Source organism: Haemaphysalis longicornis, unplaced genomic scaffold (genome assembly GCF_048455015.1).
Source record: "Haemaphysalis longicornis isolate Haplotype H1 unplaced genomic scaffold, Haemaphysalis longicornis Haplotype H1 scaffold_6, whole genome shotgun sequence".
Classification (NCBI taxonomy): domain Eukaryota; kingdom Metazoa; phylum Arthropoda; class Arachnida; order Ixodida; family Ixodidae; genus Haemaphysalis; species Haemaphysalis longicornis.
Window position 1 is genome coordinate 19815751 of NW_027526407.1, and position 27160 is coordinate 19842910.

The window sequence follows — 27160 nt, forward strand, 5'->3', positions numbered from 1 at the left end:
CCAGGCCCAGACAACATCACAGATACAATGATACAGCACTGACACGCAGGCACTCTTATTACACTCCTTCACCTTTACAATAAGATATTTTTTTCGGGGCACATTCCAAAGTCTTGGAGGGAGGCCATATTTCTAGGATTCTTGAAAGAAGGGAAGGATCCTTTCTCTCCTGCCAGCTATCGACCGATTGCCCTAACAGTCTGCCCGTGCAATCTTCTCGAGAAGATGATCAACAGAAGACTCGTGTACTTCTTGGAGTACAACGGTCTTCTTGAGAGCTGCCAGGCAGGCTTCATGGTGGAGCAATCTACGAAAGACCAACTTGGTCCTCTTGAATAATATATAAAGGATGCCTTCCTGTATAAACACTTTTGTCTTACATTGTTTTTCGACATCGAGAAAGCCTATGACAGCGATTGGCGGTACGGGATCCGTAGTGACCTGAAGTCAATCGGTGTTGCGGGCAACATGTTGAACATCCTTTGTAGTAAAATCTTAGAGAGAACCTCTCGGGTCAGAGTTGGTTGTGCACTGTAAAAGGTTCACGTGCAAGAAAATGGCGTGCCGCAAGGTGGAGTGTTAAGCTGTACTCTCCTAATACTAAAGATGAACTCTCTTGGAAAGGCATTGCCACCTACAATCTTCTATTCCATGTATGTAGATGACGTGCAGATATCGTTTACATCGTGTAACCTGTGCATCTGGGAACGTCAAGTCCAGCTGGGCGTCAAGAATATGGCCGGCTGGATTGACAAGAATGGTTTTAATGTTAAACCCGCAAAGAGCTCTTGTGTTCTGTTCTCCAGGAGGCGTTGGGTCCACCCGGACTCAGACATCACTCTTGCGATTGTGCCGATTCCTGTGAACAAGGAGACCACGTTTTTAGGTATTTTATTCGACAAAAATCTTACATTCATCCCGCATACCAAACAGCTCAAATGCAAATGCCTAAAACAATGAATATTCTTCAGGTCATCTCACATCAGTCTGATGGGGCCCATAAACAACTCCTCTTGCGCCTTTACACAGCCTTGGTGGGGTCTCGGCTCGACTACGGCAATGTCGTCTATGGGTCGGCTACAAAAACAGCACTTAAAATGCTTGACCCAGTGCTGCATCATGGCCTTCGCCTCTCATGCGGCGCATTCCGCACTAGCCCTGTGAAAATATTTACGTGGAGTGTGACAAATGGTGCCTAGGGCATCAGCGGGAGTATGTTTACCTCTCGTATGCATCTAAGATCGTGTCTCTCACCAACCTTCCTTTTCATCCCATAATGAACGATACTTCATTATTTACAACTCTTTTTAAACAGGCCATTTTTTTCCTTACCGTTCTCTGTCAGAGGTAGAGAGGAGGCTTCTCCACTCAATGTCCCCCCTTCAGACACGCACAAGACACCGATTCATAGTTTGATTCCACCAAGGCATCTTCGTCCTGTATCATGCGACCTGTCATTCACAATAGTAGAAAAAAATTAGGGTACCAGGGAGTGCAATTAGGCAGCACGTCCTGGTGGTGCAGGACAAATACAGATGCGCAGAATTCTATAGCGACGCGTCGAAAACTGGTTTTACAGTCTCTTGTTCAGCGCACGGACCAAATTTTAGAGTTACCAAAACAAAGAATTTTCACAGCGGTATTAACACGGCAGAAGTGTCAGGCATTGTACTCGTTTCAAACCACATTATCAAACATACAATTCCAAGTCAATTGTGTACACCGACTTTCTGAGCGTTTTGCAGGCGTGGTCATTAGGAAAGTCATCTAAGAACTATGTGATCAATGCTGTTTTCAAGGTACTAATGACTGCATATGCCTCAAATCTTGAAATACCTATATTCTTGGTACCAGGGCACCATGGAATCCCTGGCAATGAGGCCGCCGATGAAATGGGTGGTGATGGGGCTTTAATGACTGCAGTGGACATTACGATGATACCTTATACCGACCTAAAGACACACATCAGACGACAGCTTCGTACCACATGGCAATTACACTGGATTCAACAAACAGACAACAAACTACGCGTAATAAAACCACAAATGGGAAGCTTAATAACTGACTCACGCAACAGGTACACTGAAGTCGCTATGGCTAGGCTGCGGATAGGTCACACACATGTAACGCCCTCGCCCCTGCTCACTGGATCTTCCCGACCCATGTGTAGCAGGTGTGGATGGGACCTATTCGTAGTCCACATACTAATCACATGGAAGGCACTTGAGACAACACCACAAAAACATTTCCCTGAAATATACAGATGACAATTCCCTTTGCACCCATCATACTTTTTAGCCAACAAACCAATGTTTTCTACTCAACATGTTCTTAAGTTTTTAGCGGAAGTAAGCTTTCTGCATCTCATCATATCACGTGTAATCATATTGGCCCTATGCACCAGCCACCTCCATTGTGTTTTGTATTGCATGACTCACTTCTACTCACAGGTTTTAGTATTTAGCCTCATCAACGAATAAATAACTCTTTCTTTGGCGCCCTTTGCCCTTAGCCGGCCGCACGGCAAACAAAAACCCCAACCGTCATCATTACTTGTTCCGGGAGAAGAGGTTCCTCCCATTTTCTGACAAGATTTTGTGCTGTCTAGAACGCCTCTAACTTTTCGCGTAAGTGCCAAGAATTGAAAGGTACTTTTCTGCCACCTTGACCAGCGCTAATTAAAGCCAGCTGGAATGGTTCCACCACCAGTCCAGAGGGTTTTTAGGCCCTACTTGCGCAGGGGCACCCATGAGTAGTGTGTCCGTTTTCTATGGCCGCTGACCAAGGGAGCTCTAATGGATACTAACCAATTAAATTTTAAGCAGATACTAAACAATGTGAACACCGAGGTAATGGGTCCAGTAGATTTATAGTGATATATATTCACACGCAATTCATAGTCACGAAATATAAAAATAATGCACAGTTTAGTCGAAAGCACTTAGCGCCACCTATGGGGTCACAAAAAAAAGGAGTACCGTAGCCGTTAATATACGCGGCCGCAGGCAAGCACGTTCAAGTTACAGGCGGCCATTTTCAAGAGTGTCCCGCTAGTTCCATGCCGAAACGGCTATACAAGAGCAAAGGGTAGGTGCCGCTGTGTCAGCAGCGGTGTCGTTTCAGTGCCGCCGTCGAAGGGTAAGTATGCGTTTGGCCGAGAGCTTCTACAGCCTGTAGGTGAAACAACAATTTCGCACTGATGACAGACATTTACGCGTTGGAGGGTCTTACAACAAGTCTAATCGGATTTCGACATCTCGGAAGTCATCGAAAAGAAGCGCTTTTGGCTGCCTAATGGCGAGCGCCGAACAATCGTAAAATTTCGAATAACCTTTATTTGGATGAATGCGAATAGCGAATGAAGAGCAATTAAATAGAATATTCGACAACACCGAATATTCGCCATTCCATAATATGAAATTTTATCTAAGGCGTCCTGAAAAGATCTGGGACACGGTTACGATACTCCCTAATCCAAAATTTGTGCGCAATAAAAGTGCAGTCTTCGGGAACATTGCTCATACCCGCTACGTTTCACGAACTTAACGATGCATCTTTAATCGCATGAAGGTGCGTGTTACCCTGCGGGATGTTAGGTGTGGAGTACCTTAGGATCGCACAATATCCGTCCGCGTCAGTGCGTATAGCATCTACAACCGCAAAACATAACACAGGCACCGGCAGGATTCGAGCGTGTCTGGTAGACCAGCCAGAGTTAGTGTCAGTCGTGTTATCCGTTTAACTACGATTGTGAGTTAGTACCCGAGAGTCAAACGTTTTACTCCTTCACCTCTTAGTGTTTGGAGTACCTTAGTACCTTAGGTCCACGTCCATCTGTGCGCGCACGACCACCAAGCGAAAATCAAGCGAAATTTTATTTGAGCAGTGAGTGGCAGTTTCATTAAGGAATAATCAAGGTGTAACTCACTGCTCAAATCGAATGACGGTCGGGGCGCAAATCGGATGTCGCCCGTGGCGCAACTTGGATGTCATTTCGAATTCCCGTACTCCATACCCTCATCATCATCCACGGAGTGAATATTCTGCAATTTTTTTTAGCACGCCGCCGCAACCATCCATGTCCTGCGCCTTTTACCGTACTTTCATGGTCTGCTTTTCTGCTCGCTTTCTCTTCAGTAGCCTCTTTGTTGTCTTAGTTACGTCATCACGCTTTACCGCATGAGAATGCCTGGCACCTTCGTGGCATACCGCCCTTCCCCTCACACTTTGGACATTCTTGCAACATCCGCTTTCTAACTTGTTGTGTTTGGTGTCCCCTTCGTTCGTTTGGTTATAACGAGGAATGACATCGCCGCGAAACCAGAGGAGGGTATGCCTAAGTGCTTCTTACTAAAAGAACGTTATTAGTAATAGATATAATTTCTGTGGAAAGACGCATCCGCCATGACGGGGTATAAACGATTGAGCCAGCGTATTAGTCTTTTAGTATAACATGTATGAATACCTTCGAAGGAGAATTTGACATCCACCTCAATTCACTGATACGACTACAGACGAAAGCTGTACAGCTCCCTCAGAAACGTAGCAGTAGAAAAACATTCGCCCTGGTTCACTCAGTTTTCTTCAACTGCGAAGTTTCTGAGGGAGCCGTGAAGCTTTTCTTTCTAGCCGCATCGCTGCATTAACGTGGATATCACATTTTCCCGTCGCACAATCTTACTCCACCTGGGCGCTTTGCACTAAATATGTTGGATGTATGAGTACATACTTTATAGAGTGATCATTACGATCGGGAATATATGACGGAGAGGAGATGTATTGATCGCGTAGTGTGTCGTGATGGTACATTTTGTGGAATCAGCTGGAGCAAACGAAATTTTTCTATATAATGGCAGCATGACATTGACCTTCATTACTTGTGCTTGCTTCACGATTGCAGTTTGATAGAGTGGGGCGTGCAGAGGTATTCTGAATCATTTCACGGTGGGCAATTGTTTATTAATCACATTGGAGTATTATTCATAATCAGAGACCGGGTTTTTTGAAAATGTCTATTTTGTTCTTTGCACTTATATTGCCCCGTGTTTTATATTACCTTACCATATAAGTTGCCAACAGCTTTTGTGTGCATTTTTTAGTACCTATATATGCCTTTTTTGGCGTTTAATCCTGAATATCTATACTGCCTGTAAATGCCTATTTTCCAATTCGAGGTTCATAATAACGTTTTTAAGGATCAAGTTTCGCTTTCGAGCGCGGTTTGAGATCGATATTCGTGTTACCGGGGAGCATTGACTGCTCGGAACTTGGTGGGGTTGAAGCTTCTCTTCTTGTTCGCCAGCTCAGATGACGCAACCACTAGAAACACTGGAATGGGACGCTCATTCTCAGAAACAAGACGCACAGTTTGGAATTGAGATATGTGGAGGCAGTGGGTATATTTTGTTGGTTCAAAAATTCTCCAAAGTGACTGCTGGAATATTTTCCACGTGCGCACAAAAGAGATTTCTTCGGACTTGTGCAGTGGCTACCCCTTTTCTAAAAGCATACTCATAACAAATTCGGTTTTTAACAAAACGGTTGAGCGTGGGACACGTCATTGTTAAAAATCATTCTACACTAGACTCCGAGCGGCCAGTCATCAATGCTTAGGCGGATTTCGTTATGCCAAAAATGCACTGCGCCAACGGGCCCTGAAACATGCTTTTCCAGATTAAACCTGTTCGGCTGGTAAACACGTTTTTAAAAATGCGCCTCCTTTGTGTGGAACGGTACTTAGCCATAACAGAACGACTTTTTTGAACAATTCGTATATCATTGTGTTTGAAAAAAAATTATAGGGGGTAACGTAATAATCCTGTAATAAGATAAACTCAGTTTGTTGATAAAACGACGTCTCGTTTGCGTTTGTTACAAACGTATGTTTGTTTTGTGTCGTAATTAAATGATGTCATGCAGACATGAAGTAGCGCTCTTTTTAATCAGTATTGCCAGTTCTCATTTATTCGTCGTCATAACGGCTTCACCATACTAGACGCTCAGGCAGCTGATAGTTGCCATTGAATATTAATGATCGCCATTATTCCGGTAGTTTTATGGAGCATGAACGGCTTGGTCAACTGCAGACGACCTTCTGCCATCATAAAAAAGAACATTTCTGGTCTTGCTGTCGTAAAAACAGGTCAATCACTTCTTCATTTCAATTATAGGTGCATTGATGAATTTATTATTGCGATATATCCACGTTACAACTTTATTTTGACTGAATATTTTTGGTAACTAAAAGTCACTTTTCATAGCCCAAAAATCTGGCCTGCCTTTATGACTCCTGCTTTTGTTTATAGAGCCATCGGATTTTATAAATTAGTAATTTTTACAAAAATAGATGGTCGTGGAAGTTAAACTTCACACACCGCGCATTCTGTTACGGTTATTAGCAATGTATTCTACGTGAAGATACGACAATATGTTGACCTAATATGATCACCTCAATGTTTGTAGAAGTGCATCTGTTGAAAGGAAATGCTATGCTTGCACTTTATTTCTTTGCCGTTGCTTTAAATGTTACAAGAGGCACTACCGCAGGTTTCCCGAATAATTATATTGTGATTATTGCTGTGAAAAACGAATGAAGGAATGGAGGAGAGTGTCCGAAGGCAAAATGTCACATTTTGAAATGTCTTCTGGGCGGAGCTTGAACGCCGCACTTGGCCAATCCATCTGTCCCTACATGGCCCGTCAAACTTGATTGCTGCTTTGCTGATCTCAGAAAGCCAAACCGCTAGGTTTTCACGCGTATATACATGCACAAATACATAAATATATATGAATATATCGCTTTGCTTTGGCGCAGGCTTACAAGATAACCGGGATGTGGGCTGCGCTGTTACTCGCGATGTGCCAGTGCGTTACATCACAACGGGCCATACTTCGCTGGAACGCACAAGCCGGAAATATTATACCTTCGCAATTATTGCCTGGGTTAAAACGGTTCAACTACACGGTTAACCTTACGCAAGTATATAGTAGTTTACTTCTATTTGGGTGTGAGCTTATGACATCAAAGCATTTTCAAAGTTTCCATGGCTAGACAAACTCAAGCAATTTTCCCTGCCTGTCTGTCTGTCTGTCTGTCTGTCTGTCTGTCTATCTGTCTGTCTGCCTGTCTGTCTGTCTGTCTGTCTGCACGTCTGTCAATTCAGTAAAATATTTGAGCTTGACTGAAAAATAATGGCTGATCTCCTTATTTTAACAAATACCACTATTGCAATGTCTTCTACGTTTCTTCCTTATTGAAACAATCTAAAACTTCTGCGTGATAGACAGGAAATGTCAGCATTCGCCGACATTTCCCGTGTTCTTTTACAAAAACTCACGTTTGAGGAATACTATCATTGAAATTAAAACCAGCAGGTAGAAGCTTTGTCAAAGACAGTACAGGGGAACTCAAGCTGCAAAAAGTTGGGTCTCTTTGGCCTACTACTGCAAAACTACTTCTGTGATGGGGCACAGGCAGCAGCGATTTTTGGGATTTACTCTGGTCTTACTACTACAGAGGTGTGCATCAAGGCTGTATAGTAAATGCATTGTAATTTTTAATTTACTGCATGCATTTCCTAGTTGCCTTTCTTAGTAAAAATTTCTTTGGTACAAAATCGCTGCAGAAACGAAGTTTTCTCCTTCGAATAAAAGTATAGTGGCTCTAGTGACAAAATAAACACTGACTCCGATAAGGTAGGTAATTCTCGTAACAACAAGGTGGTACAAAACAAATCCAACCAAACAACATTTGTGGTATTTAACTATAACAAAGTAAGCACATCTTTATTTTCTCCCATTTACAATTTAGCAACCAACAGCTCAATATTTCTCGTTTTTCAATTTGAATTTAACTTGAAGTTTGATCTTTATGCTGCCTGAATAAAAAAAAATGGCACATGAAATACGAGTTGTCGTCCAAGGCCAACCATATTTCCGTTTCAGACATGCACGCGCTTTGGTATTCATTTGTTTACTCTTATATTCGAGTTATTGCCTCAATTCGTCGGGCAAAAAATACAAAAGTCACCTCTCGTCAGTCTAAATGCAGAAACAAGCGCTTAGGATGATCACATCGAGTCCGTACTTTGCTCAGACGAAGCCTCTACTGGAAAGTTACGTCATTTTGACAGTTGTGAATCTCGTGAGGTATGGTCGGTGTATATGCCTCTATCTACCTAATAATAACCTACATAACCTGTTATATTTTCTGCTTCATCACTTTCAAAACGCCATCTAGGAAGATTTTCTTCCAGTGGTTATATTATCCCGCCTAAGCTTCAGACGTATTACGCTAATCAAACAGCCTTTTTATTGCATTTACCATGTTGAATGCCCTTACGGAGAAAATTGGGGAACTGAAATCACTGGGTTCTTTCAAAAATCTTTATACTCCCATTTCAACAAACCGAATTCATTCATTTTGGTAATATTTATTGTTTTGACAAAGATATCAAATGTTCTGAGAGCAACGAAGATATTGAAATCACACACTCCGCTTTCGGTTTAATTCCATCCCGAAATAGAGTTTGTAATCTTTGTCTTTTTTTACATTAGTTAGTAAGTGATACCTATTTTGTTCATTTTGGTAGATATCATGATTTAAATTTTATTTTATGTAGGTTCTCCTGCGTTATAAAAAATTGAACTGACAATTTTGCAAATCACATTGTAATATTTTCAATATTTATGCCAAAACGGCCTCTCACTCGATTCTCGTGTTTTCTGCACTTTGTGAAATCACATATAGGCATTATCATAGGATGCCCCGTTGATGTCTTTAACTTTGCGACCCCCTTCTGTGTATCATAACTATGTACCAAGTTTTCTGTTGAAAACATAATTGTTTAAGAGTATCAGTTAACTTACCAAGCCAACGTCGCCAAAAAAAATGTGTTGCGCTGTTCCGGGCCGATCCAAGTGCATTGAAAGGATTGTAAGCAGTTCTGTCAGAAGCCACGTCGTCGTCAAAAGGCACGTGTCTTTGTCATGGCGACGCTGAGTTAGACAACAAAAACAGCAGGCCGTCACCAGCAACCAGAGGGCAGTGTGTACGGTGTTTGTGAAAGGCCTGCAGGCAGGGATTCAACGGGCCACCTCATCTTGTCGCCCAGATTATGAGAGCCCTGGTAGCGTTGCGCTTGCGTAGATATGCCTCACGGTGCTTAATCCACTAACCCGAGAGTGATCGGATTCCTTTTGAAGCGAAGGTTGTAAAGGCCTTCTTGCGCTAGGGAAAGATTCCTACCGCAAACCGCTTTACATCGAAGCCAACGTTACCCCCGTGATCTTCGGGCGGAGCTCTCGCTTCCATTGTAGCTGCCGCCAGTGCGCGCGGACAAGTATTCCTCAATGTCGTCGTCAGAACTCGGATCACACGACACTACTGGTGGGGTCACTCAATCTCGTCAGGAAGTTTTTTTTTACATCGCGGCGTTTGTAGGCCACTGTCGCTTCGCCCGGTGGAAGAAACTACAGCCACTGAAGAAAGTAAACATTAGCAATAATTTTAGAAGAATCATCTGCAATGACGTATACGAAATCTTTCCTGCAGTGTAAACCTCAGCCAAATGAAAAGAATTTGTTTTGGGCAACCACTGTCCCTGTGTTTTCACATTAGTCCTCTCGGTTTGGTTTTGGTAGCCGTTTTTTTGTTTGTTTTGCGGTATTTGCGTTTATGTTTTGTCGTTCTTGAATTCACTGTATCCGCCCTGTATACGGGGGGAGGAGGTTCGTTAATTTTTTTTGTAGTTGTCCTTGGAAGATTTTGTTTGGGTGCATTTCACGCATAGAGTTTGAAGATTTTTTAGGCGTTTTCTCAATTTTTGTGCTAAAATATCCACAAAAACCACCGGTTCCATCCATCTAAATGCTGTAAACGACTAGCTTTGACGAGCGACATTTATGTCTTTAGTGGCACATTCTATCGGGCATCTCCAACACTACGAAGCTTGCAACTACGATCACCTTGGTTATCTCCTGCAGTTAAGTATGACCTAGGAATTTCGTTCATGATTCAGTAGATTGGAATCTCGGAAAAGGCTCTTCAACAATGGGAATAAAAGGAGCGTTCTGACGACAAAGACCCTGCTCTGCAGAGCGACCGCTGCGTAAGAAGTTGGCCAAGACATCAAATCCTTTCACGTGCCATGTTTAGAGCTCATCCAGAGGCTCCCCGAAAAGGGAATGAAAGTTAACACTTTCTTGTGGTCACCATGCCTCAGCGGCTTTATCCAAAAAAAATTCCTAAAAAACTGAAGTCCTCTAGTGTACTTTGAAGGTTAATGCCTGCTGATACCTATTAACAACACATTTATGGCTACATCGTAATTCCGCCCGTTTCTCTGTTTTTGTTCTTTTCTGTTTTAGCGTGTATTTCTCTTACAAGCTTCTTTTGTTCTACTTACCTGAAATAACGTTCAGGTTGAATGCGGGCAAGCACCTTTCACAGATATTTCAGTTCGTAATCCACACTGTTGAAATTTAATGAAATGCCACATGAACCTTTTAACTTTTCAATTTTGCCAATTCACAAAGACGTAGGTGCCGAGAAGAAAACAACTTTCTTTCTACCGGTTGGAACGCGCCGCGATAGCACAGCGGGAGCACATAGGGCTTCTTTAAAGACCGGTGCAAAAATTTCCCTAGATTACGCTTGTTCTCGGTACCCATTTACTATATACAGCGGCCACCAATGTCGGAGCGGAGAACACCAAGAATAACTGTTTTTACAGGTTGCGGCACTTAAGGCGTTCGCCCTATAGCCTAATAGGCTGCATGAAAAATAAGCTACCTCCGATGAAGCTACTGAGGAGCCCAAGTTAAAGTAAAGACAGCTACCAGGGCTAGCGAACGTGGCAAAGCTGAATCTACCATTTATTTTTGCCCCAATAAGCTTGAGGAAAATTTCAAGCAAATTAAGCTACTAGTTTTAAAGCAAAGGTTTCCTTGTGTACCAGCGGACGCCTTCTTCAGGTCTTCACTCTACGAAGAAGCCGTATACGTGATAAAACGTGTTCTCCGTAGAGTTCCGCCCGATTAGGCTAAATAAAAGAGACTTTGCTATAGCATTTTCGGTACACTAAACGGTATAGATTAAACTTCCGGCTGGAAAATCTTTAGAATACAAAGGGTGCGCAAACTTTCGCAGTTTATCCTTGGCAGAGGTCGCCAAATCGATTCTGGGGGTTCTGGACCGGCGAATGACACCAGTTTTTCTATAGGATATGCTATCTAGAAATACTACAACTGCTACAACTGGAGTGATGCTAGGGTACTTTGAGCACTGGCAATAACTGATAATTACAACAAACCACTGCGAAACGAGTAAATCGGAGAACAATTTGTGAACCTGTGTGACGAGCAGCTCGTAGTATAAAAGTAGAAAAGGGAAGTTGAGGCATACGGTTCTTGGGTGAGGCAGCTGACTGTAACCTTAAAGTGGAAGGTCTGATTAGTCAGGACTATAGTAATAAGAAAAAACACACATCACAGCAGTGGTCCCTCTGAAGGATACCGAGTGTAGCCGCGGGAATTCCAAGCCATCGTGTTGATGTGCTAGGAAGTAGTGCCTTGTCCTGAACACTTCTTGACGAAGGCATGTGACACAAGCCCGCGCTGTCTGAAATGTTGAAAACAGGGACACAAAGAGGCCCCCTGTCCCCTTGACTCAGAGAGTGAAGGTGAATTTTGACGCACCCTATCTTCTGCTAACCTTCCAATGGCGTGAATGTTAACAAACCGTTTGTACCGCCCAGTAACCTCAGATTAGACGATGTAGAGAATCTTTGCACCACGCGGGATGTGCACAGCAGCGCTAAAGAGCAAACATCACATGACTACTCCCGATGGGCACATAGAAAGACCACAAGTCACAGTTACTTGCGATTGCGGTTGTGGCATAGTTGTCATCAGTATACCCCACCCCCAAGATTTTATGCTTGTTGGGCAAACTTGTACAATTCGCTTTCAGGGTGAATGAACCGAAATCCCTTACCAGTGGAAGTAAAACTGGCAGTTTTCCTTAAAAGAACCATGAACGGCCCAGGCACGCAAATTATGTTCTTTTTGGCAACCAGTTGACGTGTTCATTCCTTGTTTGTAGAAAACACACTCTTGCGTTCTTGGTGTCTCCTGATTTGGTTCTTTAAAGGGAGTAATCAAATCATTCTTTCTTTAGGAAGGTAAGTGTTCTGCCCTGCCGAGTATTGTTGTTTGAGATATCTTCCTCTTTTTGTGGGGTTATTACGATGTCAATAAAATATTACTTTTGCGACTTCAGGAAAAATCACTCCATTCAAACTTTTGTTAGCAGGATAGAATCTTCGAATTTATATGTGGCTTCGTATACTTTTATTAAATGATTGAGGTGGCCACGTTCTTCAACCTCGCTGTCCAGCGTGTTCAAACTTACATGTATTTGGGTTGGCCAAAAATTAGGCAAACTCAGCTGAAAACATTATGGGGTCTAGGCGTGCATCTCTGCCCTTTTTTGTTGAATAAGTACGGTTGTGTAGTTTCGGGTGAGTCCCGTCATTCGCACAGAGCTTCTATGCTCGCGGTGGCGACGTTAGTCTCTGTGGGTCGGCGACTATGGTCATGGTGGGCGGCAAATCGAAGCTGCGTATTCCACTGGTTCCGACAGTCGTCCGTTAGTAGTCCGTATAGCGTTGTTGATGGTGTCAAAGCGGTAGTCATGCGGCGAGCCAATGATTTATCGTTGCGTCTTTACGTCGGCCTGCGGTGAGTGATCACGGTAGCCATTAGTCACATAGTTGCGGTCAGCCACGTCATCATTTAGGGACGGTGTGAGTTCAGTTCGTCAACTGTACAGTCCGTCAATAGTGGTCCGGGCACCATTTCGTTGAAGAAGCCTTGGTGGGGACTGTGGGACCTGAGTGTTTGTTTAAAGGCGGATGAACTTTTACAATCATGGTTAAAGTTTATGCCAGCTGCCTTTACCAATTCATTTATCACAAGTAGGTGCCACGAAGGCAGCAAAAATAAAACCGCCCCAATCTAATGGGAAGCGGATTTTCAAACACGCAACCACTAAAAAAGGCTAGAAAGTCGTTTTGAAAAAAGGACAACATGTAAAAAAGCTCGCCCATTTTATAAACGTAATAATTAACGAATAGAAGCATAATGGTGAAGAAAGTATGCGGAATAACGGATGCCCCCGTCGCTTGCTGGCCTCCACTTCCCCCTGACAAACTTTCAGCTCCGTATAACTCTCCCGAGCAAGCTATTGTTTACGGTCACTCTTGCGCTTACGAACATGTGCACCCATTCCCGCATGCTCTTTGGCAGAACGAATCAAGCGTGGCCTCCTCATAGGCATGTGGGCCAAAAGTTTCGTGACCATCATCAACAGAACCTTGTAAAATTTGGTCTAATGTAGGGCGTATAGGAAAAAGGTTTTTGATCGAACGAATACCCTGTAGGCTAACGACTTACCTGCCATTGTATATTGAGGTCATCATTGTAAATATAGCAAGCTAGTACCAAATGAGGCAAGTCTGTAATACGATAGTACGAAGGAAGCCGTTTAATAATATAAGAGTAATAAGTAAAGTAGTAGTATTCAGGATCGCGCTGCAGAACCGATATTAGGTATTACCTAAAAAGTAGAGTTTAGGACACAGAACCCCGCCGTATTCTTACACGCAATATCACGGAGTATGCAGGGGACGTTGGGGGCACGATAGCTGGAGAGAAAACTGGTAAATTTTCCCAGGAGACAAAATATATAATTAGGAAACTTCAAACCATCACAACCTCCACCTCAGCTAACAGTGTAGAACAAGCGGACGTTCGAAGTTAATCAATAACGGTAAGACAGCCGACATACGGAACTTTTTAATGGAGAGGATCGAAAGTGCTGTAAAGAACGGAGATAGCCTGAAAGCAGTGAAGAGGCGTCTTGGGGTTGGGAATAATCAGATGTATGAAATCAACGACAAGCACGGCAATGTTATCACAAATAGGGAGAAAATAGTCATAGTAGCCGAGGAGTTCTCTGGAGATCTGTACAGTATTCGGGACATCCAGGATAATTCCGAACGAGAAAGTAGTTCAGAGGAGATAGACATCCCACCAGAAACAACTGAAGAAGTCAGGAAGGATTTAAACGAAATGAAAAGGGGCAATGCACCTGGCGAGGATCAGAAAACAGCAGACCTCTTTATGGATGGCGGGGAAATTGTACTTAAAAACTAGCAAACCTGTATTTGCAATTTCTAATTACCTTGAGAGTACCGAAATCTTGGAAGAAAGAGAACATCATCCTAATTCATATTGCAGGTGACATGAAGGACTTGAAAAATTACAGGCCGATCAGCTTAATGTTAGTCGTCTACAAGGTACTTACCAAGGTAATCGCTTACATTATGTCGGCCACCTTGGATTTCAGCAAACCTAAAGAACAAGGAGGGTTCCGTAAATGCTATTCAACAAATAACCATATTCACATGATCAATCAGCTTATAGAGAAGTGCGCCGAGGCTTCATAAATATGACAAAGCATTTGACTCGGTGGAAACCTCAGCTGTCTTTCCTGAATTAAAGAACAAGTGTGAAGATGAGCATTATTGTAGAAGATGCAGCGATGGCGTAGAGGTAGAACACCCACCTCGCATGCAGAAGGACCGTGGCTCGAATTCCCGTGTCGAACAATTCCCAACGGATTAAAAAAAATCGGCGTATTGATGGAATTGCACAAAGGGGCTTGGGGTGCGGCCTGACCCCGGTGACCATTGCCGGTAATGCACTCCCTCACCAGAGCAGGATTGGCCACTCTGGTGTAGTAACGGCCACAACCTCCCATGAATACGCCAATTAACCCTCGGCCCTCAGTCCCCAGCGGCTGCGAAGCAACTGACCACGGCGGCGGTCAGACCTGTGACGCAGCAGAGGGTGCTAAGAATCCCTGGATCCGGACAGGCCGCCAATGAAATCTGAACCTGGCAACGTTTAACGCGCGAACCTTATCTAGCGAAGCAAGTCTCGAGGTATTGTTCGAGGAATTAGAGGGAATTAAATGGGATGTAATAGGGCTTAGCGAGGTTAGGAGGGCAGGCGAAGTCTTTACGGTGCTGAAAAATGGACACTTCCTATGTTACCGTGGTCTAGAGGACAGAAGAGAACTGGGAGTGGGATTTCTAGTCAATAAAAGCATAGCTGGCAACATAGACGAATACTATAGCATTAACGGAAGGGGCAGGTCATGTTATTAGGCTCAATAAGAGGTACAAGCTCAAGCTGGTGCAGGGCTACGCGCCCACATCCAGCCACGACGACCAAGTAGTGGAACGCTTCTATGAAGATGTGGAATCGGCAATGGCTAAAGTAAAAGCACAGTATACCGTAGTTAGGGGGGACTTCAATGCTAAAGTAGGCAAGAATCAGGCTGGAGACATGGCAGTTGGGAACTATGGTCTGGGCTGTAGAAATAGCAGGGGGGACCTACCAGTTGAGTTTGCAGAACGGAATAACCTACACATAATGAATACCTTCCTCTCTAAACGGGAGAGTCGGAAGTGGACCGGGAGGAGCCCGAATGGGAAGCACAAAAATGAAATAGACCTCATATTATGCGATAACCCTGGCGTCGTGCAGGATGTGGAAGTGCTCGGAAGGGTAAGGTGTAGTAACCACCGTATGGTAAGGTCTCGAATTAGGCTAGATTTGAGGAGGGACCGCAACAAGCTAGTACAAAAGAAGCCGATAAATGAGCTAACAGTAAGACGTGAAGTAGAAGAATTCAGGATTGCGCTGCAGAACCGATATTCCGTGCTTAACGAGGGAACCGAGCTTACGGCACAGGAAGCCAGCGAGAACCTTACACGCATTACCACGGAGTGGGCAGTAGTAGTCGGGGGCACTATGGCTAGACAGTATACTGGTAAACTTTTACAGAAGACGAAATATCTTATCAGGATACGGCAAATCATGAGAATCTCTACCGCAGCTGACAGAATAGAACTAGCCCAGCTCTCGAAGTTAATCAATAAACATAAGACAGCTGACATACGGAAGTATAATATGGAGAGGATTGAATACGCTGTAAAGAACGGAGGTAGCCTGAAAGCAGTGAAGAGACGTCTTGGCGTGGGGAAAAATCAGATGTATGCACTTAAGGATAATCAAGGCAATGTCATCACAAATAGTGACAAAATAGTCACAGTGGCCGAGGAGCTCTTTAGGGATCTGTACAGTAGCAGTGACATACAGGATAATCCCGAACGAGACAGTAGTTCAGAGTACATAGACATGCCACCAGTAACGACCGAAGAAGTGAGGAAGGCTTTGAAAGAAATGAAAGGGGGCAAAGCACCTGGTGAGGATCAGATAACAGCAGACCTCTTAAAGAATGGCGGAGAAATTGTACTTGAAAAACTGGCAAACCTGTATACGCAATGCCTAATGACCGCAATGGTACCGGAATCTTGGAATAACGCGAACATCAACCTAATCCATAAAAAGGCGACATGAAGGACTTCAAAAATTACAGGCTGATCAGCTTATTGTCAGTCGTCTACAAGGTATTTACCAAGGTAATCGCTAACCGAATCTCTGCAACCTTACGTTTCAGTCAGCCTAAAGAACAAGCAGGGTTCCGTAAAAGTTATTCAACAATGGACCATATTCACACGATCAATCAGTTGCTGGAGAAGTGCGCTGAGTATACTGAACCCCTGTATATAGCCTTCATAGATTATGAGAAAGCATTTGACTCGGTCGAAACCCTAGCAGTCATTCAGGCATTACAGAACCAGGGGGTAGATGAGCATTATGTAAGAATGCTAGAGGATATCTACAAGGAGTCTACAGTTACCATCATCCTCCATAGGGAGAGCAGTAAAATACCTATTAGGAAGGGTGTCAGACAAGGAGACACAATCTCTCCAATGTTACTCACAGCCTGCTTACACGAAGCATTCAGAACATTGGATTGGGAACAGGTGGGAGTAAGGGTTAATGGAGAATACCTCAGTAACCTCAGATTTGCTGATGACGTTGCCTTGCTAAGTAACTCGGGGCCGAATTGCAAAGCATGCTTTCCGCACTGGGGGAACAGAGTAGAACCGTGGGCCTCAAAATTAATATGCAGAAAACTAAAGTAATGATCAATAACCTCGGGACAGCACAGCAGTTTGAGATAGGTGGCGAGGCAGTGGACGTGGTAGGCGAATATATCTACTTAGGCCAAGTTGTGACCCCAGATCCCAACCATGAGGCAGAGATAAATAGAAGGATCAGAATGGGGTGGGGTGCATATGGCAGACATTCTCAGATAATGAATAATAGCCTACCATTTTCGCTGAAGAAGAAAGTGTATGACAGCTGCATCTTACCGGTACGCACCTACGGGGAAGAAAGCTGAAGGCTCACCAAGAGGGTTCAACCTAAATTGAGAACGAATCAGCGGACAATGGAGCGGAAAATGATAGGTGTAACATTAAGGGACAAGAAGAGAGCGGACTGGGTCAAAGAGCAAACTCGTGTTAAAGACATATTAGTTGAAATTAAGAACAAGAAATGGATGTGGGCAGGGCATGTAATGCGAAGGCAAGATAACCGCTGGTCATTAAGGGTAACAGAGTGGAACCCTAGAGAAAGCAAGCGTTGCAGGGGGCGGCAGAAAGATGGGCAGATGAGATCAAGAGATTTGCGGGGATAAATTGGTCACAGTTGGCACAGGACCGAGGTAATTGGAGAATAATGGGAGAGGCCTTTGCCCTGCAGTGGGCGTAGATAGGCTGGTGCTGATGAAGATGATGATGATGATTGTAGAAGACGAGAGGATATTTACAATGGATCCACAGCTACCAACATCCTCCGAAAGGGTAGCAGTAAAATACCTATATGGAAGGCGGTCAGAGAAGGAGACACAATCACTCACATGTTATTCACACCATGTTTTCAAGAAGTATTCAGAACATCGGATTTTGAACAGGCGGGAATAACAGTTAATAGAGAATACCTCAGTAACCTCAGATTTGCTCATAACGTTGCCCTTATAAGTAACTCGGGGGCGAAATATTGGTTCAACTGGACCGGGGGCACTGGACCAACCGAGTAGAACCGTGGGCCTAAAAATGTATATGCAGAAAATAAAGTAATGATCAATAACCTCGGGACAGCACCGCGGTTTTGTATACGTGGTGAGACAGTGGAAGTGGTGAGCAAATATATCTACTTGGGCCAAGCTGTGAGCCCGAATTCCAAGCATAAGGCAAATAATATTATAAGGATAAGAATGGGGTCTGGTGCATTTGGCAGGCATTTTCAGATAAAGAATGGCATTCTACTATCGTTGCTGCAGAAGAAAGTGTATGACAGTTGCATCTTGCCATTACTAACTTACGGGGCAGAAACTTGGAGGCTCACTAATAGGGTTCAACTGACGACGACTCAGCAAGCGATGGATTGGAAGATGGTAGGTGTGACATTGAGGGACAAGAATAGAGTGTAGTGGTTCAGGGAAGAAACGCGGGTTAAGGATTTATTAGTGGAAAATAAGAAGAAATGCATGTTCGCAGGCCATGTAATGCGAAGGGAAGATAACCGCTGGTCATTAGGAATAGAAGAGCGAATCTCTACTGTAGGATAGCGTAGCAAATTAGATGCGCAGATGAGATCAAGAAGTTTGCGGGGATAAATTGGTTGCAGTTAGAATAAGACCGGCAAAATTGGAGATTATTGGGACAGGCCTTTGACCTGCATAGGTGTACATATGCTGGTGTGATTATGATGATGATTATGATGAAAATGTAAAAGCTCCTTAAGGTGGGCTTAAGTGTACGACTTTAGCATAAAGCGCTTCCGCAAACCTGTCAGAAGTGGCCTAGCCATAGGCATAAGCTAAATTAAGGCGCGTATCATCATCTGCGCGGCTTATTGTGGGCTTTATTGGGTCGCAGTTAGCATACAGCTCTTGCGTTGAACGAATGACCCGTGCCCTATCCACAGACTTGTGAGCATAAATTTCGATAATTATCATCATCGCAGGTTATTAAGGCGGACTTCTACAATACGGCGTTTAGTGAACAGCTCTTCGTTGGAAAGAATCGCTTGTGGCCTACCCTTGCACTTGCAAACTTAAACTCAGCTAATGCGCGACTTCTCCTTACGCTTGGCTTTAAGATATTTTTTTAGAAAACAGCTCGAGGGCCGAACCAATCACCCATGTCATACTTATAAAACTGGTACGTAAATCCAGGCCATCACGGTCACCTTAAGTGCTGCTTAGGTGGAATTTGTAGTATGGTGTTTACTGTAGTCTCTTTGGCCAAAACCAATCACATGATACCTACCCCTTGCCCTGTGAACGTGTCATGAATATTATTCCAGCTTCTTAAGGTGGTCTTTACTTTATGGCGTTAAGCAAACAGCTCTTCGCAAAACGTATCACCTGTGCCTCACCCACTGACCTTGAAATGTGAACTTCGTATCATTGCGACACTTCCTTCGCGTGGGCATCACTTTATGGATGTTCCATACAGCTCTTCAGCGGAACATATCACCTGCTGCCACATCATCATCACAACCTGTTTACGCCAAATGCAGAGCAAAGACCGCTCCATGGATCTCAATTTAATCGGGTCCTGTGCTAACTGCGATCAATCAATCCCCACAAACTTGTGACAAGTTTGCCTTCTCTTGAGACCTATTCTGCTACCCGTGATGACTAACCGCTACCTTGCATTCGCAATACATTTTTCCTGTCCACATCCATTCATCATCTTAATTTCTACTAACATGTCGTTAACACATGTTTGTTCCCTGACCCACTCCTCTCTTATTGCCCCTAATGTTACATTTATCATCTTCCGTTCTACTGCTCGCTGAGTCGTCCTCAGTTTAAGTTGAACCCTCTAAGTGAGCCTCCAAGTTTCCGCCCGGTTAGGGAGTACCGGTGAGATGCTGCTGTCATACACTTCCTTCATCAGTGAAAATAGCAGGCTGCAATTTATTATTACATTTTCCGGCCGAATGCACTCCAGCCCTTTGTTATCCTTTTAATTATCTCGTTCTCATAGCTGGGATCAGGGGTCAATCCTTGGCCCAAGTAGACATATTTGCATAGCACTTCCACTGCCTCGCCACCTATTTGAAACCAGTGGGCTCTCCCGAGGTTACTAAGCATTACTTCAGTTTTGTGCAAAATATTTTTCAGGACCACTATTCTGCTGTGCTTGTCCAGTACGGTATTCATGCTTTCAACTTGCCCCCCGAGTTACTCATCAAGGCAATGTCATCAGAAAATCTGAGGTTACTCAGGTATTCTCCATTAACCCTTACACCCTCCTCATCCCAACTCAATTTTCACTATACTCTCATAAAACTGTTGTGAATATCCCTTGAGAGATTTTGGCTCCTTTTCTGACGCCATTCTTTATAGGTATTTTGCTTCTCCCCTTATGTAGGACGCTGATAGCCGTGGACCCATTGTAGATATCCTCTGGTATTCTATCTTAATGCTCGCCTACATCTTGGTTATGTCATGCCTGAAAGACTGCGGAGTTTTCTACCGAAATAAATGCTTTCTCGTAATCTTTGGAGGCTCTATATATGGTGTGACTATACTCCAAGAACATCTCTATGACATGATTGATGGTGTGAATAGGGTGTATTGTTGGGCAGCCTTTACGAAACCTAGCGTGTTCTTTAGGTTGACTGAAATCTAAGGTGGAGGAAATTCTCCTAGCAATTACCTTGATATGCACATTGTAGGCTACTGACAGTTAGGTGATCTTCCTATTTTTTGAAGTCTTTCATGTCACCTTTCCTATGGATTACGATTATGTTCGCGTTCTTCGAAGATTCCGGTACAGTCGCGGTTATTAGGCATTGCGCGTACCTGCTTGCCAGTTTTTACTAGTACAATTTGCCCACCATCCTTCTAGAGGTCTGCTCTTATCTGATCTTAACCAGGTGCTTTGCCTTCTTGCATTGTTCTCAAAGCCTTCCTTACTTCGGTCGTTACTGGTGGGATGTCTATCGCCTCTGAACTACTTTGTCGTTTGGTATTATCCTGGATGTCCCGGCTTTACAAATCTTTACAGAACTCCTCGGCTACTATGACTATTTTATCCCGATTTGCGATTACATTGCCTTTCTTGCCTTCAAGTGCATACATCTTATTTGTTCCTATGCCTAGGCACTTCATTGCTTTCAGGCTACGTCCATTCTTCACAGCGTGCTCGATCGTCTCCGTAATATGCATCCGTATGTCAGCTGTCTTACGCTTAGTAACTTTTAAAGCTGTGCAAGTTCTATTCTGTGAGCTGGGGTGGATACTGTCATGCTTTGCCATTTCCTAATTAGTTGTTTCTTCTCCTGGAATGTTTACCAGTTTGCTTTCTAGAAATCGTGCCTTTGACGTCCATTGCACACTTCGTTAAGACGCAAGTAATATTGTCGCTAGATTCCAGGGTGAGAAACTCTGCTTCCTCGGTTAGGGCTGAATATTCGTTCTGCAGCTGGATCCTAATTTCTTCACCTTTGCGTCTTATCGTTAGCTCATTGATCGGCTTCCTACGTGGCAGTTTGCTATGGTCCCTCTTAAAATCTATCCTCATTTGAGATGTTATCATATGGTGGTCACTACACCTCACCCTTCCGAGCACTTCCGCATCCTGCACGACGCCACGGTTATCGCATAGTACGAAGTCTATTTTATTTTTATGCTCCCCATTCGGACTCATCCAAGTCAACATCCGGCTCTCCCGTTTGCAGAATAAAGTATTAATGACGCGCAGACAATTCCTTTCAGCCAACTGTACTAATAAATTTCCTCTGTTATTTCAACCACCCACAGCATAGTTCCTAAATGTATTGTCACCTGCCTGCTTCTTGCCTACTTTATCATTGAGGTCTCCGTACACTGTGGTTTCACGTTATACATTGCGGATTCCACATCTTCATAAAAGCGTTCAACTAGTTGGTCGTCGTAGGTGGAGGTAAGCAGGTAGCCCGGTACCAGCTTCATTTTGTACCTCTTATGACCCTAATTACAAGACCGGCCATCCCATCGTAATGCTATAATGTTCATCTATGTTGCCAGGTATGCTTTTATTGACTAGAAATCCCTTTACTATTTCACGTCTGTCCGCTAGGCCACGGTGGCATAACACGTGTTCATTTTTCCGTTCCGTAACGGCGTCGCCTGTCCGCCTATCCTCGCTAAGCCCAATTACATCCCGTTGAATTCCCTCTAATTACTCGAACAACTGCTGTAGACTCACCTCGTTATGTAAAGTTCTCGCTGTTAAGCGTTGCCCGCTCTGATACTAATGTCGGCGATCCGAATCGAGGGATTCTTAGCACCCTCTGCTGCGTCACAGGTCTGACCGCCCCCGTGTGCAGTTGCTTTCCATCCGCTGGAGACTGAGAGCCGAAGGTTAATTGACATATCCATGAGAGGTTGCGACCATGACTACACTAGTGTGGCCAGTCCTGCTCTCGTGAGGCAGTGCGCTACCGGGATTGGTCACCGGGAATTATGCCGCCCCCGCCAAGCCTCATTCTGCAATTACACAAGCACACGGATTTTTTAAATTCAGAGCTTTTGAGTAACTCACGATGTCACCCGCGTTGACGTCCGTAGTCGTAGTCCGCACCCCTCCCCCTACACTATATAAAAAATACTATCCGGCGCCTTGTTTCGATCCCTCGACCCTGCGGGCGGAACGCAATGTACATGGTGCTCTACCCACTGCGCCACAAAGCCGACACAGAATGGGAGGCTACGAACGCGCCTTGTATCCTTGACTCATTTAAACTACGTCAATAAGCTGCTGATAGAACGCATTCACTACCACCAACTCCCCAAACACTAAAAGTTAACGCAATACACCCACCCCCTATGCTACGCAATTACTCGAGTCCCCCTCGCGGGGAGGTGGGCCCAATTTTATTTTCAAATCCGGTTGAAATTGTGCAGCACCGGGATTCCAACCGCGCTCCTTCTGCATGTGAGGCGGATGCTCTACCTCTACGCAGCCGCTGCTCTAGCTTGTATTGCCATTCTACAGACCTGCAAACGTTATTTCAGGCCTTTCTCACCAAATACTTAAACTGGGCGTCATTGTATTCCGCGTAGCATACAGCTCTGTGACCGAACAAGTCACCCGAGGCCTACTGCTAGGACTGCGAAGGTAATCGAGGTAACCATCATCAACCTATGGGCTCCTTAAAGGAGCCATGAAGAGAAAATGCAAGTTGGTTTTATTCGAAAGATTTCGTGTTTTATAGTGCCCCCAGCGCTTGTCCGGATACAAACGGTGCTTTATTCACTGAGAAAATAAACAATTTAGGTTAAAATTTGGATTTTCCCGCTCAATCGTGCGTTTTCGTGGTCCCAAATGACATCACAGGAACCGACCGCTCTGCAGCCTAGAGTACCTTCATTCACGCATCCGCCGTACAGGGTAGAGACACGTATACGCTGGCGCCGCCATTTTCGGTTGCTCGCTCGCCGCCGAAGCAAGTCATTTTGTCAAAATTGCGCTAAAATTATCGCCGCAACGCGGTTTACTGAAGAAGTTTGAATTATATTGTCTGTTTCGCGTTGCTAGGTCTCGTGGGAAACGAAAAAAAAAACGCGTTGAGCCCGCTGGCCCAATTGTGGCGGCACGGGACCGTTCAAAGGTTGTCTCCACCCTGTACAGCGGTGTTGGTTTCTTCCCGGGTTTCTTTACTTTTCGCAACCTAGATGGCGCCACCATACTGTGGCAAGCGTTTGGTTTGTTTTTGCCCGCATTTACACCTGGCTTGTTTTTGTTCTGGGAGAAAATATTCCTTCCCTGAAACAGTGCTCGCTCGACAAATGGGGTCACGTAAGACACCTTTGCTTGCGTCAATCGGCCAGTGTCGTCTGAGACAACCCCAAGCCCCGTAGTGCTGTGCAGCTAAACCAAGCATGCTGTGCGCAGTACGAACAGCAGAACGCATCAGTACTTCTATGTTTACATGTGCTTTCGTAACTTCCACTGTTTGTCCCATCATTCTTATTGCTTTGTATAAAATGTGCCCTAAATTTAAGCGCAAATCGCTCGTTCGTCCAGTTTGTAAGCTCTACCTAATTTGCGTCTGCTTCTGCCAGCCTCCGCCAATCGCAGAGCTTAGCTCATGTAACATCATAGGTTCTGTTGCAGGAAATGAGCTGGTGGGTCGCAAGACCATTCCCGTTTTTCCTAATTATGTAGCTTATTTGAGCGAAGTTTACGTTAAAAGTGGTGTCAGTAAGATTCTAACGAGACAATCTTTTGAATGAACCAAACTTGTGTTTTCTCTTCATGGCTCGTTTAAGTTATCTTTTAGTGTGTGGCGTTAGCATAGGCTCTTCGGCCAAGCCACTCACCATTGGCCTACCCACAAACCGAAAGTTAATTCAGCTCAGCATCGTCATTAGAGCTTCTGGGACGGGCTTTCGGGTATGGCGTTTAGCACAACGCTCATCATCATCATCATCATCATCATCACCACCACCATCATCATCATCATCATCATCATCATCACCACCACCATCATCATCATCGCCATCATAATCATCATCATCGTCGTCGTCGTCTTTATCGTTTGTCACTATTATCCTCATCATCAGTATCAACATCATCAGAGCTTCCTAAGGTAGGCTTTACAGTATGGCGTGTAACATACGTCTCTTAAAGTGAACGAATCACATGTAACCTGCCCATAGACCTCCGATCACCAATTATGGTTGTAGCAGCCACTTTTTCTTCTGCTTTATGTGGCCCCATCATCTTCATGGGCCGATGCCTTCATCGACAGAAGCGCGTGGACTCTGCGAGCAAGGCAAGCTATGCCCTATTGAACTCCACAGCTTCTCCACTGCTCAGCCGCAACCCACAGCTGTGCTCGATGGGTGGGTTCTCGTTGAAATCGAATCACATCTGTAAATACATGTAAGCCCTGCCCAACAATCACGTCGGCGCTACAGTTTTTGCTGACCAAGCCGGCGACATCATGGATCCTCGCTACACCTGCCCTCTGCCGCCCTTCCCCGCCTTCGAGCGGCGTTAGCCCAAGCCGGATTCCTCAAAATAAAAACCCACTTTGGCATTCGTTGAATCGTCTCAAAGAAAAATTTCTGCCTCATTACAAGCAGTTCTTCCTGGTGACATACGCTGTGAGCTCCTAGAACTAGGTGGGCGAGCCTACCATACTCTGCATGCCGACGTTGCAGCGCGCATCGGAGCGGGTACTCCCCGCAACAATAACGCTGCATCGTCCCTGGCAATGGCGTCCTCACACACCGTATTGCACGATGAAACGGGAGCCACCCTCTTGGGCGTCAATCCTCCAGCGTTCCCTAACGACGACTGGCCTATCCGAGAGCGAAGGTATAATCCGCCATCACCCACCCCACTGAACGTCACCCATCCACCTTGGCACTCAAAGCTTTCTGCGCCCAGCCACTTGATTCCAGCTTATCGTACGAGTCCACTTATTACAGCGACCTTGCCACAGGGACCGGCGTTCTACCCCAAGAATCCACAGGGGATGACTTTGCAAAATGGCGTGTTTTTTTACCTTTGCAGAGTCACAGTGCAGCAGAAAGGCTGTTCGCTGATTACGAACTCCTATTAACCAACTAGGCCTCTACTTTCCTCGAACCAGGATCCCCACCCTCCGACCAGCTCAGGGCAGTCCTCCTTGTGCGCGATGGTACATACATAAAACTTTTCACACCAGCCACACACCCTCGCCCTGCGGAGGTCCTCTTGCCTCGCACAGGCATGAAGGAACCGACGGTAGCACCCGTGGCGACACCACGATTATTACGGCAATGCTATGCTGCGCAAATGGCAGCTCAGTGGCAGCGACAAAGAATCACGGTACCCTATAACCCAGCAGTATATTAGCTTCTGTATCTGCACTCTCTGACCAGTGTACTGAAGCACCGCGCTGGCGCCTGAAGACGCCAGGTTTATTACCTTTCATACAAGCGGCTCCAGTACACTCAAACGTAATTCTTGCAACCATCCCGCTGCGTTCCTTCACATGCAGACATATCAGTCACAAATACTGCTTTCCAACGCATTTCCCCCATCTGTCATATGACTTGTAAGTAATCAAGCTCCTCTGCGTGACATCATAGCACGCACGAGACTCAGACTTTGCTACTCATTGCTCACCATAAATAAAGACCGTCATCCAATGAGTTACCACCGTCTCATATGATCTACCGGTATTTGAACACCAACGAGAAGGGCGTCGTAACCCACAACTTTGTCGCCCATTCGACAAGCACCAGCCAGGCACCTCTACAGTGGAGGATTTGCATGATCAGCATGACTGGGTGGACGCAGAGTTTGCAATACGCAAGCCACCCACGTCCGGAGAGTCTGCTGCAAGGTCAATCTGATGAAAGCGTGCACTTACCGGACTTGAAGCGACGACGTCCGCCCGCAGTCCGTGGGCCATCAAGCCTAAACGTCGCCGCCGACGCGCAAGTGCGTACTTCGAAGGCGTTTTTTGTGCTGGATAGAAAACAATTCCACGATAGCTGACTCCACCGGCTCGGCCAAGGCTCAAGGCACATGCGCTGCATCCTTCATGGTTATCACGATCTTCGCAAGCTCATTTGGAATACTGGCAGGGTATGCTCGTGCCAGGGTCGTTATTATCGTCGTCATCTTCAATTTCCAGTTCAGCATACGCCTTGAGGCTTCGCCCAAATCAACCCCTTCCACATCAACTCCTACGGCTAATGCGTGATGCCTTCATACGAATAGTCACAGTTTGGAGAATAGTGCTAAAAAACAGGACCTTTTGCGTAACCGATGCGTACGAGGAGAAGCCTGAAATGGAACCAGGCTATTTTATAAGGGCTTCCCTGATACTCGCCTTTCAGCAATGGCCGCCGAAGGCGCGATTGTGCTCTTGCGGAAACCCTCATGATGATGACGAACTTTGAACGGATGACCTAACGGGTGTGACCAGAACTACTTTGATAATATAGATCCACTTTGACTTGGACTGCTTAAGGACTTCGACCTAAGGTGCAACCTGTAGTATTATATGTTGTATATGCAGTAGACATACAACATAGCCTACATAAGTATGTTTTACAAGCCTATTATATATTTATGTGGACTTCTTTATACTCCTGTTATGGTGTTGATAGGTT

At 44.8% G+C, this 27160-nt stretch overlaps 1 long non-coding RNA gene across 1 annotated transcript in view; it reads left to right on the forward strand.

The window, feature by feature from the left end:
• The first annotated feature begins 6824 nt into the window (after window positions 1-6824).
• The window catches only part of LOC144141423 (uncharacterized), a 50778-nt gene continuing 30442 nt past the window's right edge, over window positions 6825-27160 (forward strand). The window contains exon 1 of the long non-coding RNA XR_013316592.1: window positions 6825-6979. This is a non-coding gene — a long non-coding RNA (uncharacterized LOC144141423). The remainder of the gene's footprint in view (window positions 6980-27160) is intronic.